Source organism: Nicotiana tabacum, chromosome 17, assembly GCF_000715075.1.
Source record: "Nicotiana tabacum cultivar K326 chromosome 17, ASM71507v2, whole genome shotgun sequence".
NCBI classification, from domain to species: Eukaryota; Viridiplantae; Streptophyta; class Magnoliopsida; order Solanales; family Solanaceae; genus Nicotiana; species Nicotiana tabacum.
In genome coordinates this window covers 52,273,109-52,291,610 of record NC_134096.1, presented here as the reverse complement: position 1 = coordinate 52,291,610, position 18,502 = coordinate 52,273,109, and positions in this window count along the sequence as shown.

The window sequence follows — 18,502 nt, the reverse complement described above, 5'->3', positions numbered from 1 at the left end:
CTTGCAGACGCCTTCGATCCACTCCTTGAGCCGAGGGACCGTATTGGAACCCGACCAATTGTTGTACGATCACAAATACTGATGATGAGGAAGGAAGCAATGGAAACTTGACACTTAAGAAAATGCTACACTTACGAGATGCATTCCACTTCTCGGAAAATGGCAGGAATTCGGGAGGGATCAAATCCTCAGTTTTTACCCAAACGAAGCACCCTTGCTAGTCTCGATCTCGAGCCTCCTCGATGCTCGAAAAGGGAGCCTTGCTTGCTTGGCGAGTGAGCTTGATTAGTCCCACTCGGAAGATTCAGGGACTGTAAAAATAGAGTAGGTGGTCGAGGGTGAACCGAGAAGATTCAGTGTTGTTCACAAAATAACGTAGGAGGATCACGATCCTCTAAATAGACGGGTGAATTTGCTTGAGGCACACCTTATACCTCTTGCAAAAGCCCAGAATCACCGAGTCTACCAGGCCCAACGTAGAGGGGTAAGTGTAAACACTCGAATACTCCTCCACGTGGGTAGTAATATCATCCTTGGGCCAGGAGACTACCACATCTTTGCTTTCCCATTTATAATCCTCTCGGACTGTGAGAAGCACATCTTCAGTAATGGAGCATATGTATCTCCATGTTCCTTCACCCCGATCCTGTTTGGATAAGGCCTTCTCGACTTTGAAGTCATCTGCGATTGAGCAACCCCGGGGTATAAAGCTTTTCATGGGGGACTCGGGCGAGGCTTCAGAGACAGTTACCTCAGGGGAAGCCACCTCAGAAGCAGCCATCTCGGAAGCAGCCACCTCGGCATCCGTAGCCGTGTGAGAAGTTATAAGGGCAACCTGATGAAGAACCATTTTGGAAGTTTTTGCCATTGCAATTTGGAAAAAAATATGAAGATTTGAATAAGGAAATATGACGATTTGAAGGAACAAGCATGCAAGTTGAAGAGAAGAGTATGAAGGTTTGAAGGTGGGATGAAGATCTAGGTAGAAACCTAAGAATAATTTTGAAGATTTGAAGACCAAAGATGAAGATATAAAGGTTTGAAAAACTTTATAGTCGCTAGTTAATTCGAAGGTGGAAGCTTGGATCGGAAAGTAGAAGAAGCACAAAGGGTCAAAGCATTTATAGGGGAAATACGCGACGTTTCGCATTCGAAGGCAACCAAATGATGAACGACACGAGTCCGAAGTCAGAGCGACACGACTGATGGGACGTTTCGGCTTATCTGTCGTCTCTGTTGTAACGTTCAAAGGAAGGAATTGGGTTTCATCTATCGTTTTCCATCGTTGCGACAAACCTACTCTCTGGGAAACGATAGGACTATCTGTACACGGGTAAAACCGGGGCCAATGGACACCCCGATTTTCCGATGCTAAGACATGACTACATGGGAAAAGAATCGAAGCTAGGAACTTCTCGGGCTATGGCCCGAACGAAGTGCTCGCCACCGAGCCCGACAAGACAACACCCCCCGAACCCGGTACTAGCCGCATGGCCTCGGAAAGCACTATAAATGGTTGCGCACGACTAGTAGAGGGTCTTGATATCCGCACCCAACCGAATATCATAGCGCGGATCTCGCCCGACGTCAGTAGCATATCAGCAATTGATGTACCATGAGGATTTTTACCTCTTTTAGAATTGTACTAAGGGTAAAACTCTCCTACTATATAAAGGAGAAGTTTCTTATTCAATGGATATATTGTAACACGCCTATCAAGGCAATACAAACTTGTTTCTCTATTTCTTAGTTATTGAACAGTTCTTATCTTAACCATAACTCTTCATATATATTTGGTTCCGAATCGAGGGTCCGGTCGAAGGCGAAACTACTGTTAAGCCTAAATCCGAGCTCGGGCTCAACGTTATAACTGATTTGGTTATTTATCTTATCTTTATTTTGCCTATCTAACATTTTTGATCATTTGCGTTGAATTAATCCATATATCCTTAAAATCGCGTATAAATTCAATTGTTATATATTTTTAAGGGTAAAAAACTTACTTTAAATTTTGAATTAGCCTATTATTTAAAAGGTGAGAAAAAGTTATAGAAGGCTCGATGGATCCTCAGAAAATCAAAAAGTTTGGGAAGTGGGTAGACATGTGCTTAAAGCTTTACAGAAGCTAATTCTATTTTACAACTTAGCAATTTATTCGTTCGTTAGAAGAATGGAAGATTTGAAATGAAGGAACGTTAGAAATGCCACATATAACTTACTTGTCAACCATCCACGTAAGTCTTGTATTAAAGGCTGACAGTATTCTTAAATTACTTACTAATCATGTTACAATAACAACAACAACCCAGTATAATATCACGGGATCTGGAGAGGATAGTTTGTACACAGACCTTACCCATACCCTGGGGTAGAGAGGCTGTTCTGATAGATCATCGGCTCCCTCCCTCCAAGAACTCCCCACATTACTCTTGGGGTAACTCGAACCCACAATGTCGGATATTAGGCTTTAAAGCGGTAAAATACTGCTACCAAAAACTTGTCTATTCTTAAAGCTCAAATTCTTGATCTCTAATTAATTAAGGTGCAAGGATCCTAACTGTCTCATCACACATCTTTGCATTGATATCACATATGTTAAAATGGTTGGGTCAAGCGAATTATATATGCTGATAAAGTAAGTTCAGTCAAATAACGAATATTAACTAGATCAAAATTTGTTTAGATTAAGATGACTTCAGTCTTCAGGCATGATGGATTAGAGGAGTAGATCATAACTTAACCCGTTCAAGTTCACTTTGATCTTAAATAACTACATTTTTATGCAATCCGTTCAAGTTCGGACATGTTGAGCAGTCACACATATATGGGACAAAATTGACATCCATAATCAGAATTAACCGAAGGTTTGTGAAATATGTGACATTAGCAATGGGCTAATGGATGCCTAAGACATCATTTCAATAGTCTTAACCTACCTAGATTAGGGATCAAATTACGGAGTAAAATACGGAAAGTAGAATTCTAAGGCATAAAAAAATTTAGAAAGGTGGATTATTTAATCTCGGCAGCTTAATCCATGCCGGAATATATATTTGCAAAAAGAGGCAAAGCCGGCTCAAACTCAGAGGACAAAATAAACAAATAAATAAAATAAAAGTAATAGTAGTTGGGAGAGGGAGGTGATCAGCATTGGATTGGTAATGGTGGAAGGAGACAGGAAACTAAGGAGACCATGGCTGGCATAATAGGACAAAGTGTTATGAATATATTGAATTTCTGAACGACCAATAACTCATTCGAATCATTTTAGATATACATAAATATGTTTATTACATTTATTTAATATCTTGTAACTTTTAAGTAAATTGTACATTATATATACGGTATTTCTAATTCTACAAAAGACATCAATAAGATAGACTTGAATACAACTTGATAGAAGAAAAGTTTTAACTATATTTCTTGGCTTATATTACTATAATTTTATAATACGTAATCAGCACGAGTCTTTAACCAATTGAAGTTATCTGCTTCGTCCGAGTTTTATCTTCTTCCTAAAGAGTAAGCTTTAATTTTACATTGTCATGCCGGTATGTCTAGTTCTAAGTTTACTTTCATGAAATAGAACAGTATGCTATCAATTCTTTTCCATGATATTAAAAGAACCTTGTGATATTATGCTTTTGAACCAGTTCCATTTAATATGGTAGATAATCATATAGAGTAAGGAATATTTCCTGTCTATGTTAGAGCTATTATTTGGTTAGAGATATGAACTTTGAAAACTATCAATTAGGTATTGATGTGTCTTTTGCTGGAAATTAGAAATAAGTATATCATTAAGATTTATGCCTAACTACACTATTGAGAGATATAATAAGTGTCCAAACATGATATACTTACTTTAATTTTGTAACTCTTTGATTATTGTCTATTGAGTAAACGTATTTGGCTTCTCATGTATACATAGGGTAATGATTGTGTGCTAATTTACAGTCAAGCATGATATAGTAATATTGCATTGCATGTAATTACTTTTTATTTTTACAAGCTTGTATACATGATATTAGTACACGATTATGTACTGCACTGAATTGATAATAATTCTTGTCATTCTAATTCACTTATTTCTATGATAGTTTTCACTATATCAAATTTGTCAAAACTTTATTTATGGCACTTGACATCTCTGGGAATAACTATTCGCCATGGGTACTTGATGCTGAAATTCACCTTGACGCTAAAGGTCTTGGTGACATTATTAAAGAAAGAAATGAAGCATCAAGCCAGGATAAGGCGAAAGCCATGATTTTCCTACACCAACATCTCAATGAAGGGTTAAAAAGTGAATATTTAACCTTGAAAGATTCATTTCAATTATGGACTAGTTTGAAGGAATGATATGACCACCTAAAGGCCACGGTATTGCCAAGAGCTCGTCGTGAGTGGATGCACTTACGGCTACAAGATTATAAGATCATAAGTGAATATAATTCTGCTGTATATAGAATAATTTCCCAACTAAAATTATGTGGGGAACCTATGAATGATGAGGACATGCTGGAAAAGACTCTTTCCACTTTTCATGCCTCAAATATGGTTTTACAGCAGCAATACCGTGAAAAGGGCTTTAAGAAATATTCTGAGTTAATTTCATGCCTTTTGGTGGCTGAACAACATAATGCCCTTTTAATGAAAAATCATGAAGCCTTTCTCACTGGATCAGCTCCATTTCCAGAAGCGGATCTGGGAACGATAGATCCAAAGACTGAAAAAAGACAAAATAATTATCGTGGCCGTATAAATATACGTGGGCGTGACAAGGGGAGAAATGATAATCGCCATGGTGGTGGTCGTTATAAACAAGAGAACAATAAGGGTTCTTATAAAAATCCTTCAAAAGGCAAAGGTAATGTTTGCCACCGATGTGGTATGAAAATTTATTGGGCACGAATTTGTCGTACACTTGAACATTTTGTCAAACTTTATCAAGATTCTATAAAAGGGAAACAAAATAAAGTTGAGACTTACTTGACTTTTCAAAATGATGTTGAGGCGGTCTCTATGAATAATCATGATAAAGTTGAAGCAAACCTTGCCTATAAAGATGATATTTTCGAAAGCCTTGCAGATATTACTCATTTAGAAGTCGGAGACTTCTTTGAGTATCATAACCGAAGACTTATTATCGGGAAAACTTATAAGAATAAATGTATTTATTTTTATGAACTTCATATTTTGAATAAAACTTTTTATGTTGTCACTATTTAATTTCATAAATGTAGTTTCTTTTATTCTTAAATTTTTTAATATTACTTATGATATTTTTTTTTCTTCTTGAAGAATATGCAAACTTCCCATTCTCAGTTGGGCATATGAATAATAAAGAAGAAATATGTCTTCTGGATAGTGCTACGACGCACACCATATTAAAAGATAAGAGATATTTCTCTTATTTAATTATGAAAGAAGCCAATATCATAATAATATCTCGTAGTACAAAATTAATTGAGGGCTCTGGAAGAGCGACTGTATTACTACCAGGAGGAACTATATTGATTGTTAATGATGCATTATATTGTATTAGGTCTCAAAGAAACTTGTTGAGTTTCAAAGATATTCGCCAAAATGGATATCATATTGAGACCACCAATGAAGGAAAGGTTGAATACCTTTATATTACTACAATAAAAGCGAAAAAGGAGTATGTGCTTGAAAAGCTTCCCGCATTTTTCTCCGGATTATACTACACTAATATTAGTGTAGTTGAATCACATGCCTTAGTAAACAAGGAGTTTACTAATTATTTTATTATTTGGCATGACCGGTTAGGCCATTCGGTTATAATATGATGCGCAAAATAATTGAGAATTCACATGGTCGTTCATTGAAGAACCAGAAAATTCTTCAAACTAAAGAATTCTCTTGTGCTGTATGTTCTCAAGGAAAACTAATTATTAGACCATCTGTAATTAAAGTTGGAGTTGAATCTCCTACATTTTTGGAACGTATACAAGGTGATGTATGTGGGCCCAAACACCCTCCATGTGGATCATTCAGATATTATATAATTTTGATAGATGCATCTACAAGATGGTCACATGTGTGCTTGTTATCAACCCGCAATTTGGCCTTTGCGAGGTTACTAGCTCAATTAATAAGATTAAGAGCACAGTTTCCAGATTATGCAATTAAGACACTTCGTCTTGATAATACTGGTAAATTTACATCTCAGGCCTTTAATGATTATTGCATATCAACTGGGATAACAATTAAACATCCAGTTGCTCATGTTCATACTCAAAATGGTCTAGCAGAATCATTGATCAAACGCCTCCAATTAATTGCTAGACCAATACTTATGAGAACAAAACTTCCCATTTCAGCATGGGGCCATGCTATTTTGCATGCAACAACTCTTGTACGGATCAAACTCACAAGTTATCATAAAGTCTCCCCAATACAATTGGCTTTTGGTCAGGAGCCAAATATTTTTCATTTTAGAATATCTGGATGTGCAGTATATGTTTTAATTGCTCCACCACAACGCACAAAGATGGGACCCCAAAGAAGATTGGGGATATATGTTGGGTATGAATCTCCTTCTATTATAAAATATTTGGAACCTATAACAGGAGATTTATTTACGATAAGATTTGCTGATTGTCATTTTGATGAATCAGTATACCCAATATTAGGGGGAGAAAATAAGCAACTGCAAAAGGAGATAGATTAGAATGCATTATCACTATCTCATTTAGATCCTCGAATAAATCAATATGAACACGAGGTTCAAAAGATAATGTATTTGCAAAATATTGCAAATCAACTACCTGATGCATTCACTAACCTACCAAGGGTGACTAAGTCACATATTCCAGCTGCTAATGCTCCTATTCGAATTGATGTCCCGGTTGGACAATCTATAAATGCAAATGAGTCTAAGCCACGCTTGGAACGTGGTAGACCAATTGGTTCCAAAGATGAAAATCCTCGAAAGCGAAAAGGATAAAAATGATCTAGGAGATCATAATATGAAGGTAATTGCTCAAAAAGAGCCCCGTGAAATAACAAATGATAAGACCTCAGAGGAGGTCCAGGTACCTAAAAATAATAAGAATGAAGAGATCTCAATAAGTTATGTCTCTGCGGCAAAAAGGTGGAACCGAAATAATATTATTGTCGATAATATTTTTGCTTATAATGTTGCTGTTGAAATAATGCAACAAGATGAGGATCTTGAACCAAGATCTGTCGATGAATGTAGACAGAGAAATGATTGGCAAAAATGAAAAGACGTTATCCAGGTAGAATTAGCGTCACTTGAAAAACGTGAAGTATTCGGACGTATAGTCCGAACACCTGAAGGAATAAAACCAGTGGGATACAAATGGGTTTTAGTGCGAAAAAGAAATGATAAAAATGAAGTCGTTAGATATAAAAGCACGACTTGTGGCACGAGGATTTTCGCAAAGACCTGACATTGATTATATGGAGACATATTCTCCTGTGGTGGATGCAATCACTTTCAGGTATCTTATAAATTTGGTAGTCCATGAAAAACTTGATATGTGTCTAATGGATGTTGTCACAACCTATTTGTATAGCACATTAGACAACAAAAGTTATATGAAAATCCCTGAAGGGCTCAAAGTTCCTGAAACTAATAAAAGTTTTCGGGAAATTTCTTCAATAAAGCTTTAAATTTTTTTATATGGATTGAAACAATCAGGGAGAATGTGGTATAATCGCCTGAGTGAGTATTTGTTGAAAGAATGGTATAAGAATGATCCAATTTGTCCTTATGTATTTATAAGATGGTCTGGATCTGAATTTGTTATAATCGCTGTGTATGTTGATGATCTAAATATCATTGGAACTCCTGGAGAATTTCCAAAAGCAGTAGACTGTTTGAAGAAAGAGTTTGAAATGAAAGATCTTGGAAAGACAAAATTTTGTCTTAGTCTACAAATTGAGCATATGAAAGATGGAATTTTTGTCCATCAATCAATTTATACCGAAAAGATCATAAAGCGTTTTTATATGGATAAAGCACATCCATTGAGCACCCCGATGGTTGTAAGATCACTTGATATAAATAAAGATCCATTTCGACCTCATGAAAATGATGGAGAGCTTCTTGGTGATGAAACTCCATATCTTAGTGCAATTGGAGCACTAATTTATCTTGCAAATAATACTCGACCAGATATAACTTTTGCAGTAAGTGTATTAGCAAGATTTATTTCCTTTACAACAACAAGACACTGGAATGTTGTTAAGCATATTTTTAGATACCTCCGAGGGACTATAAATATGGGATTATTTTATTCTTATGAATCTGATTCACAACTGATTGGTTATGCAGACGCAAGCTATTTGTCTGACCCACATAAAGCCCGATATCAAACAGGCTATCTATTTACTTATGGGGGTACAACTATTTCATGGCGTTCAACAAAATAAACTTTAGCTGCTACATCTTTCAATCATGCAGAGATAATAGCTATTCATGAAGCTAGTCGAGAATCTGTATGGTTGAGATCAATGACTCAACATATTCAACAATTGTGTGGTCTTTCTTTAAAAATGAAGATTCCAACGATATTGTATGAAGACAGTGCTGCTTGCATAGCTCAACTTAAAGGAGGGTATATCAAAGGAGACATAACAAAGCACATTTCACCAAAGTTCTTTTTCACACACGATCTTCAGCAAAATGGTGAGATAAATGTTCAACAAATTCGTTCAAGTGACAATCTAGCAGATTTATTCACTAAGGCATTGCCAATATCAATATTTGAGAAGCGGGGACATAAGATTTGAATGCGTCGTCTCCGAGATATCAAATAAAGCTTTCATCAGGGGGAGTATAATACGCGTTGTACTCTTTTTTCCTTAACCAAGGATTTGTCCCAATTGGGTTTTCCTGTTAAGGTTTTTAATGAGGTAGCACTCAATGCGTATTCCAAGATATGTGTACTCTTTTTCCTTCACTAGGCTTTTTCCCACTGGATTTTTCTAGTAAGGTTTTAACAAGGCACATTATCTATGGACATTCAAGAGGGAGTGTTATGAATACATTGAATTTGTGAATGTCCAACAACTCATCCATGAACCATTTTAGATATACATGAATATGTTTATTATATTCATTTAATATCTTGTAACTCTCAAGTAAATTGTACACTATATATACGATATTTCTAATTCTATAAAAGACATCAATAAGATAGACTTGAATATAATTTGATAGAAGAAAAGTTTTAACTATATTTCTTGGCTTATATTAATAGAATTTTATAATACAAAGAACTTTATACACTTGGTGTTCACATTAAACTATATTACTATATATTAAAAGCTAAGAGCTACTAAAGTTAAAGAGAGTTCACTAAATCTCTTTTAATAATTATCGAGGAAATTACATATAAATACAACTCACACACATACATTGCAACCATGTGGCATATATTCAACTTTGCAAAGTTGTAGCCTAATAATAATAGGCTAAGATTCAACATCCAACTCCATATAGCTTCTTAAAATAACTATTCAGTTATTTAAAAAAATGGTCAAGCTTCGTATCCAATATTAGAATCCTTAATTGTAACTCAAACATTAGTTCAACAAATTAAATATATTTGGGTGGTGAAAATTAAATTTTTGAGATAATTCATCATTGTTGAACAAGCTTAAATAAGCGAATTTAAATTTTGAATATAATTTTATGAGAAATTTAGAGTGCGTGTTATTTTAACTTGTTAGAAATATAATAAGGAGGTTGTATACAAAATTTGAAGTCATTTAATAGAGATTTGGGTTGGTTTTGAACAAGAATTGTAACTGAAAATTGCGGAAGAAATTTGTGTATAGACACTTGTATAAAGGTGTATAAAAGTGTGTAATAGTGTATAAGAGGTGTTTATACACTTATAAATATTATTATACAAAAAATGACTTCGTCTTCTTCCTTGATTCTCTTCTTAAATTGTAACGACTCGGCCGGTCGTTTCAAGAGTTATCGCTCTGTTGCCCCCATTTCTGCTTCCTTTTGTGCTTTTCAGCTATATTATGATATGCCAGGTTAGTTGGTTCGGGTCCGGAGTGGTTTCAGAGTGGATTGAGATATTTAGTCTCTAAAGTATAAGCTTAAGTTTGAAACATCAACCGTATGTTGACTTATATGTAAACGATCTCGGATTTGAATTCTTATGGTTCCATTAGCTTCGTTAGATGATTTTGGACTTAGGAGTGCGTCCGAAATGTGATTTGGAGGTCCGTAGTGGAATTAGGCTTGAATTGACAAAAATTAGAAATTTGGCAATTTCGATCGAATGAAAAATTTGATATCGGGGTCGGAATGGATTTCTGGAAGGTAAAATAGGTTCGTGGTATCATTTATGATGTGTGTATAAATTTTGAGGTCTTTCGGACATGGTTTGGTTGGTTTCGGTATCGATTGTCGAATTTGGAAGTTTAGAAGTTCTTAGTCTTGAATCCCAGGGTAATTTGGTGTTTTGATGTTGTTTTGAGTGTTTCGAAGGTTCGACTAAGTTTGTATGTTGATGTATAACTTGTTGGTATGTTTGGTCAAGGTCCCGAGGGGCTCGGGGTGAGTCCGGGTGGTTAACGGATTGTTTAAAGTTGGAAAATGCAGCTGAAGCTGCTGCTACTGGTATTTCCGCACCTGCGGAGGGGGAGCCGCAGGTGCGAGGTCACAGGCGCGCTTGTAGATGTCGCAGGTGTGGGCAAGGCTAAGGTGGGCTGGAACCACAGGTGCGAGACCTGGGGCGCAGATGCGGAAAGGAGGATTTTGGCTGGCTTCGGAGAAGCGAAGGGTGATGCGCATATGCGCTTCCGCTGGCACGAGATTTGGCCGCAGATGCAGAACCTAGGCTCCTAAGAGAGTTCAACACCTGCGATAGAAATTCCACAGGTGCGGCATCGCAGAAGCGGAAAAAGTGACAGCAGGTGCAGTTTTTCTAGGCAGAAAGTAAAAAATATGGACTTCGAGATTTTTTTCTCATTTGCACCATTTGTAACACGGACTTTGGAGCTTTTGGAGTGATTTTTGGAAGTAAATTTGAGGGTTATCATTGAGGTAAGTTCCTTGATCCTAGTTATCCTTAGCTATGGTATTTTCCTGTTGATTTCTCACCTAATTAGTATGGTTTTGAAGTGAAAATTGGGGGTTAGTGCTTGGGAGTTTGGAGAGAGTAATTTAGGAATTTGAGGGACCAAATGAGGTCATATTTTAATGAATTTAGTATGCGTAGACTTGGGAGTGAATGACCTTTTGGGTTTTGTGACTTTTGTCAGATTTCGAGACGTGGGCCCGAGGGCCGGGTTTGAGTGAATTTCGGGATTTGGCCTATAAATTGGTATTTTCCTTTAGCTCATATTGATCGTATTTTATTGCTTGTGGCTAGATTCGGGTCATTTGGAGGCCGGTTTGAGAGGAAAGAGCATTCCGGAGTAGGAGTTCTACATTGTTGAGGTAAGTAACAGTTTTAAATATGGTCTTGAGGGTATGAAACCTGGAGTTTGGTATAATGTGACAGTTTGGAGGTGACACCCATGCTAGGTGACAGGCATGTGGATGTACACCATGGAGGATCAAGACTTGGTCCGTCCCGGAAGACTATGAAGTCTAATAGCCTTTATTTGTGTTCATATGCATTCCTGACTACTAGAACTTGACTACCTTTTATGTTAGAAATCATGCTTAGGCTATATTCCTATTCCTGGTAGTTATATTCAGTCATAGTGTTTCTTGTACATGTTTACCTCAGTCTCTACTATTTTCCCTGATGATATACTGTAACACTTTGATTTGGGTTGTTTTTCCTTTCTTTATTGAGAGCTATTAGACTAGAGAGGTTCATGACTGAGTAAGGCCGATGGCGTGGTTGTGAGGTATTTTTCTATAGCACGTGAGTTATCCGTGCGGATTATAGCGCTTGGGTTATAGAAACCCCTCATGAGTCTGAACACCCCCAGTGGCGCATGTACCTATTGAGAGTGTGTATTAAGAGCTGAGAGCCGAGAGTGTGAGATGTTGAGATGGGTTGAGTGACTGCTGCCTTGAGAGGTTGTACTTGCTTTTATTTATTGTTACACTTAGCTGTTATTTGTTGTTATTGTGAAATTTCTGGAAGATTCATATCAGTTTTACATGAGCGCGAACCGATTTGACTTATACCACATGATTTGAAAGCATGTTCACTCTTTAAAGAAAACTTTTAAAATGAACTGTATTGTATAACTCGTTACTGCTTCTCAGTTCCTTATTTATTTATGTTACTTACTGAGTTGGTTGTACTTATATTACACCCTGCACTACATGTGCAGATCCAGGTGTGCCTGAGCGCGGAGATTGTTGAGTCCAGGCCTGTTTGAGTTTCAGAGACTACAAGATAGCTGCCAGCGTCCGTAGGACCTTGTTACTCCTTTCATATTTATTTCTGTTTTGTACTGATATTTAGACATTGACTGTAATAGTTTTAAATACTTAGACGCTCATGACTAGTGACACCCCGATGTTTGGGGATGATTTTCGCATTTTGACTCTATATTGAGTTCAACTTTGATTTTATGAAAAATCTCTGATATGGAAAGCTTTACTTTACTTTTATATTTAGTTTGGAAGTATTTTTGGGAAGGTCGGCTTGCCTAGTACCACCGATAGGCGCCATCACGGCGGGTTTGGTTTTGAATCGTGACATAAATTTAACTCAAACTCAGTTCAAATCTACTCCAAGTCACTTCAAATTTAAGTTTAGAACTCTTGTTAATGTTTTCAATTGATTAGAACAACACCAAATCCAAACAACTAACAAAATCGAAAAATCAAGATCTGAAATTTAACTAAATCTACTCCAAATTACTTCAAATTTTAGTTTTAAACTCCTCTTGATTTTTCTGATCAATTGGAACAACACCAAATCCAATCTTCTAAAAAAGTAATAAATTAAAACCAATTTCAAAAATTTTAACAATATTTACGCAGATAAAAAAAAGGAGGAATGTAAAGTGTGTGCCCAATCATAGAATTTCTCATCAGTCATGGCAAACGTAGAATGTTATTGGTGTAACGATAACTTAATTAATTACTCAAAAGTTATAAATATTTGTTATTCATGGACAAATCATTTAGAACTTTTTCTTCAATTGTAAAGATGAGTATAAAGATGGCTATAACATATAAATATGGTAGCGTATATTGTTAATACTACAATGACATACCTATATTCTTCCGTATCATTTTTATTTTTGAATATGATTGGGTAATTAAGGCTACAATGCTTGAGTGATTATATGGAGTCAACAATTGATGAATTACACATTAAAGTTTGTTTTGTATGAAAGATAAGAAGAAAGAAAAGAAAAAGAACATTAGAAGTACGTCTTTAATGTTGGGCTAAGGAATGAAAAAAGAATTTCGAGTTATATATAAAGTGAATTAAACTAGGTAAGAAACTAAAACATGGGTTAATTTTGGTAGCATTGTTACCCCAATTGATAAATAAAGTAATCTATACTGCACAAACAGGGTAATTTTTTTTTCTTTCTATTATACATAAATTGTTGATTTTCTTTGACGATATTAGAAAACAAATCTAGTATAAATGGTAAAGAGGTTCAAAAGTTATTTTAGGTCAATTGTTCAAATAAAAAATGTGATATTCTACCTTTTTTTTAAAACAAATTATTGTATAAATTTTTAACTCCGTTACGTCTTACTGATTTATGTCCATAGTTAGCAATAAAGTTGATTATCACTAGGAGATACCATCTTCACTAAACGTGTGACAGTGATCATCCATCACGATCTAAAGACGCACAATCACATAGATCCCTATCCGTTTCTTTAAAGATGGTTTAGCAATACCAATATCCCTTCTTCTAGGAAAAACTAAAAGGACTCTGTATTTGCAGCAAATGATTGTACAGACAAAAGTAGATGGAACCAAACTCCGAAGCTGATTAACATCTAATTAAGGTGAGGTTAATACCACTAAATTAGGATCATTTGAGCAAAAACTTTATCTTTTTAATAGAAAGGATGGAAACAGAAATGTGGACAGTTTAGATTATGTACGTCCCACATGATAAAGATACCTTGATGGCACTAATGTAGTACTATTAACTACAATAACAACATACCCATTATTATCTCACGCCGTGGGATTTGGGGAGAGTAGTGTGTACGCAGACTTTACCTCTACCTTGTGAGGATAGAGAGGATATTTCCAATAGACCCCTGACTCAGGAAAGCATAAGCACCGAATTAATGAAAATATAGACACGAAGGGACAATATCATAAAGCCATATAAAAGCAGAATAAAAATAACAAGATAGCAAGGTGATCAACAATGAAAGCAAACAACGGTTAGTCATAAAAATCTACTACCAACAGAAAGCGAGACTCTAGACTACCTACTCTACTACCTTAATCCTCGACTTTCATATCTTCCTATCAATGGTCATGTCCTCGATCAACTGAAGTTGCGCCATGTTAATAGTACTATTAAAATGTTCATAATCAAGGGATGATTCTGATTAACCAAGCATTTGGCTTTTGATCCAATAGTCACCGGGTATTTTAAATCCATATATAAGGATTTAACTTATATACACATAAAATTTACACAATCAATTAGCATATTATTACTTTATTTTTTAGATTACTATATTAAATTTATAATTTAGAATTAGATGTTATTGTATCTCAACTTAAACCTAATGATGTAAAATGTTTATACATTATCCGTGCATATAAATTAATTAATTTCAATTTATATATAATTAATACTCCAAGTTGGAAGATGGGAAACATAAGCTTGACTTGTCGGGATAAACATGACACCAATTAGCTTAACCAAAATGAAACAAAATGCATAATTAATAACTCATCAAAAGCATATGACAGGGAATCCGCAGCATACCATGCGCATCTTCTAATTTACTTTTATTTAATTAATAATCAGCTTTCCTTAAAACAAGGGGCATAATCAACTGAGCTGCCAGCCTAGGAGCTAGAATCTCCTATATCTCTTTCTCTTTCACATTTAATTCTTATCCTATTTTTTTATAGACTCAATTACATTTGAATTCGTGTCGAGACATTTTACATTGAATAAAATATTCCCTAATAAAGATGATGTCATATTGAAAATTACTCAAATCGAGAGGACGATAGAATATTTATCATTCCACCGCTAACCTGTTAGTATATATCCTTATCCTACTTTAACCCTTGTTAACCTCACAGAAATAGGTATAGGAACAGTACTAGAATAGTAAATTATGTTAACTCTTATTGCTGATCTTATCCTTCTTTCTTAAGTTTAACGCCATCTTGAAATAGATCAGAATTATTCAATGACGGATATAAAGAACATATATATATATATATATATAAAGAAATTTAAATACTTATAAATATTTGACTATAAACTTAATTATTATTGTGCATTAACTTTGGGTCGGCTATATAACATAGTTAGGATACTGTATATATAACTCAAATCAAATGTGTATAGATGAATTGAATCCTAACTAGTATGCAGGCAAACATGCAGCAGGCAAACGTACATTATCTGAATTCCCTGGACAAAAAAGGTTAACGAGACCTTCCACAAAAAGATGCGAACAATAAAGCATGCATTCATATCCGATAATATTTTGGCTAAAATAGGTGTCCGAAAACTGAATTTGGACTTGCGATGGTGTAGAAAGGAATCAATATTTATTAGGAAAACTACTTTTATAAGGGTTCTTGTCACATTATCCTTTACGGTAAAAACCAAAACAAATAGGTGAAAATCCTGAAGTGGAAAAAAATAAAATGGTTTACTTGTTGGAATGGTACTTCTTAGTTTGTGTACTACATTTTCTGCTTAGTACAAACTGTTGGCGGCTACCGTTAAATGGGTTCCCACCTCGTGCAGCGAAATAATAGCAGAAGTAGTAATTCCTTTTCTTTCTTTTTTTAATTTAGTACACAATGTTAAAGCTAATCTATAAATACATTCTGTATGTACTAGTATATTTTTAAATAAATTTATAAGTTTAGTCCTTAACTGCACTATTAACCTTAACATTTTCAATTTACTGCAAATATTGATACGATAGTAGACTTATCCTTTCATCCGTATAAAAAATCTTTGGAGAAACTGAAACAATTTATAATGAACCACCAGGCAGCAACCAATTGAACCTTAATTCGGAAAAAAAAAAATATATATATATATATATATATGCACGCTATATTAAAATAAATAAAAATATTAATGTTAGTACTATTTTATTTTAGATTAAGAATTGGATCCCCATAGTACGATAGGACAAAGTTAAGGAAGTGCGTGGTGATTGGTGGCAGTGACAGACCTTGGGCAACTAAAGAGTTTGGGGTGAACGACACGCGGATGGATAGAGTGTGTGGTCCCCTTCCAGGAGTATTAGGAAGAGGGCGCGTGTAATAATTCTAGGTTGCAACCATGTGCCCTTTCCTTGCCTACGAAGTTGTCCTTTCATTGCCTCTTGTTTAATACATGACACAATATTTAAGGGAAAAAAAAGATGAATTTTAAAATATGTAGTTTTAAAAGTTTAAAAGACAAAAAATTTATTGGCCATAATATTTACGTGGCTAGAAAATTTTTTCATTAAAGATAAAGTGAGTAAAATAAAAAATTTAAAATTAAATTGTTTCTAAATATAAGAATATGTCATTCTTTTTAAACAGACTAATAAGGAATATATGTTATTTAAATTGATACGAAGACAATAATACTTTTAGTTTTTCAATATTCGGAAGTCTAACATATTTTGAACGTTTATTTGAACATGGAATGTTTAATTTTCTCGAAATAAGACTTATATATTTGGAAATTATGTAAAAAATATTATAAATTATAATAATTAATAATTTAAAGGTATTTAAAAGAAATATATTAAAAAATTATAATAAAATAATAATTTGTTTGACTCTCGAAATGAGAAGAATATGATAGAGGAAAGTATTTGTTTTGAAATGGATCCCAATTAATTTGAGGTTGTCCTGTATTATGCTCATTAAAAGGGAGAGTCCTCCCCATCCGAATTTTCCTTTCCCCGCTGGACTCTCAAAATAGCACTTACACCTTTTTGCAGATTCTTAAGCAAGAAGACAATATATGCAGTGTTCGGAATAAGACAGTTCTTTAATTTCTTGAGATCATTGTGTTAAGTCAAAATAATTTTTCACACATATACATAATAATAAAAAAGATTTAATAAGTTAAGTCTCATTTATGTTTCTTAATTGAATATAAGCAATTGAACCTGAGAGGGAAATTAAGTACTAATTGAATTCGTCAAAGTCATGCTGATATTTTGTGAACATAAAAGCTTTTTCAAAGACATAAAAGATGGAAGAAAAGAAAGATAAAAAGGGAGAAAACTGAAAAAGAAAGGACAGACAAGCAGGTTGTGAATAAGCAAGTTGTCCACGTAATACCAGTTTGAATCAGAAAACTGAGTGTACTCTTATATGTGTTGTCTCTTTTCTTATTAGAGATGTAGTGATCCTCTTTCTTCCTTTTTGCCATCAAATCAAAACTAAACTAAGGGTTAAGGGGTCCAAAATATGGATAAATCATAAATCTCATCGTGATAATGACTTCCTGTTCTTCTCTTTGCAGACAAAATGAGAACGTTCAAGACTTGTAAAGCTTCTCTTCCAACTCAGCAGGAAATAGCTATTTGACTCTTAATACTTTATATAAACCATACCAATTAGTTAACACATATTTTAGTTATGTTAACACATTTATTTCATGTCTTATATATGCTTCCGAGGAGTCTTTAGTCGATAGAGATTAAGCCAGTAGGAAATACAGAGATATATATTTTTATTTTTATTTTGTATAATATTGGGATGAAATTATTTAAATGACGAATATACATGCCAGTATAAATTCATATAACCGAACTAAATTTTGCTATATGTTAATTTTAGATTACTTCAATATCTTTTGTAATTTTAGACGTCGAGAAACCTAATGTATTAGTCTTTAGTGGTAGGAATTTTTTTTTTTTACTACAAAGAAGAGTCTAGGTAATCTTTAAATCCGTTGAATATAACTATAGTTTCAGTATTTCACTAGCGTTAAATCTGTTGAGGAGCTTGAATATTTTGTTGTTACCCTTGTAAGAGTCAAAATCACGTCCCCAGTTTTCAGAGCTTTTTTTTATCTTGTAGTGCAGTGAAGCATCACTACTCTATAATGGAGAAGATAGCTTTTTGCCTTCAATAGACATATATATGGGGTTTGTTGGAAGTCCCACGTTGGTATATTTTGATTCTTTATATAGCCTTGAGCTGTTGAGCAGTCTAATTTTATGAACTACGTACCTTCTGGAGTTAGGTTAGATTTATTAGGGTAAAGCCTCTATTTGGGGGCGGCTTGGCTAGTAATTAGCCACAGATGGAGGAAAATACCACCTAAGATTGGACAACTAACTATGACTTCCTCCTCCAAATCCACAGCT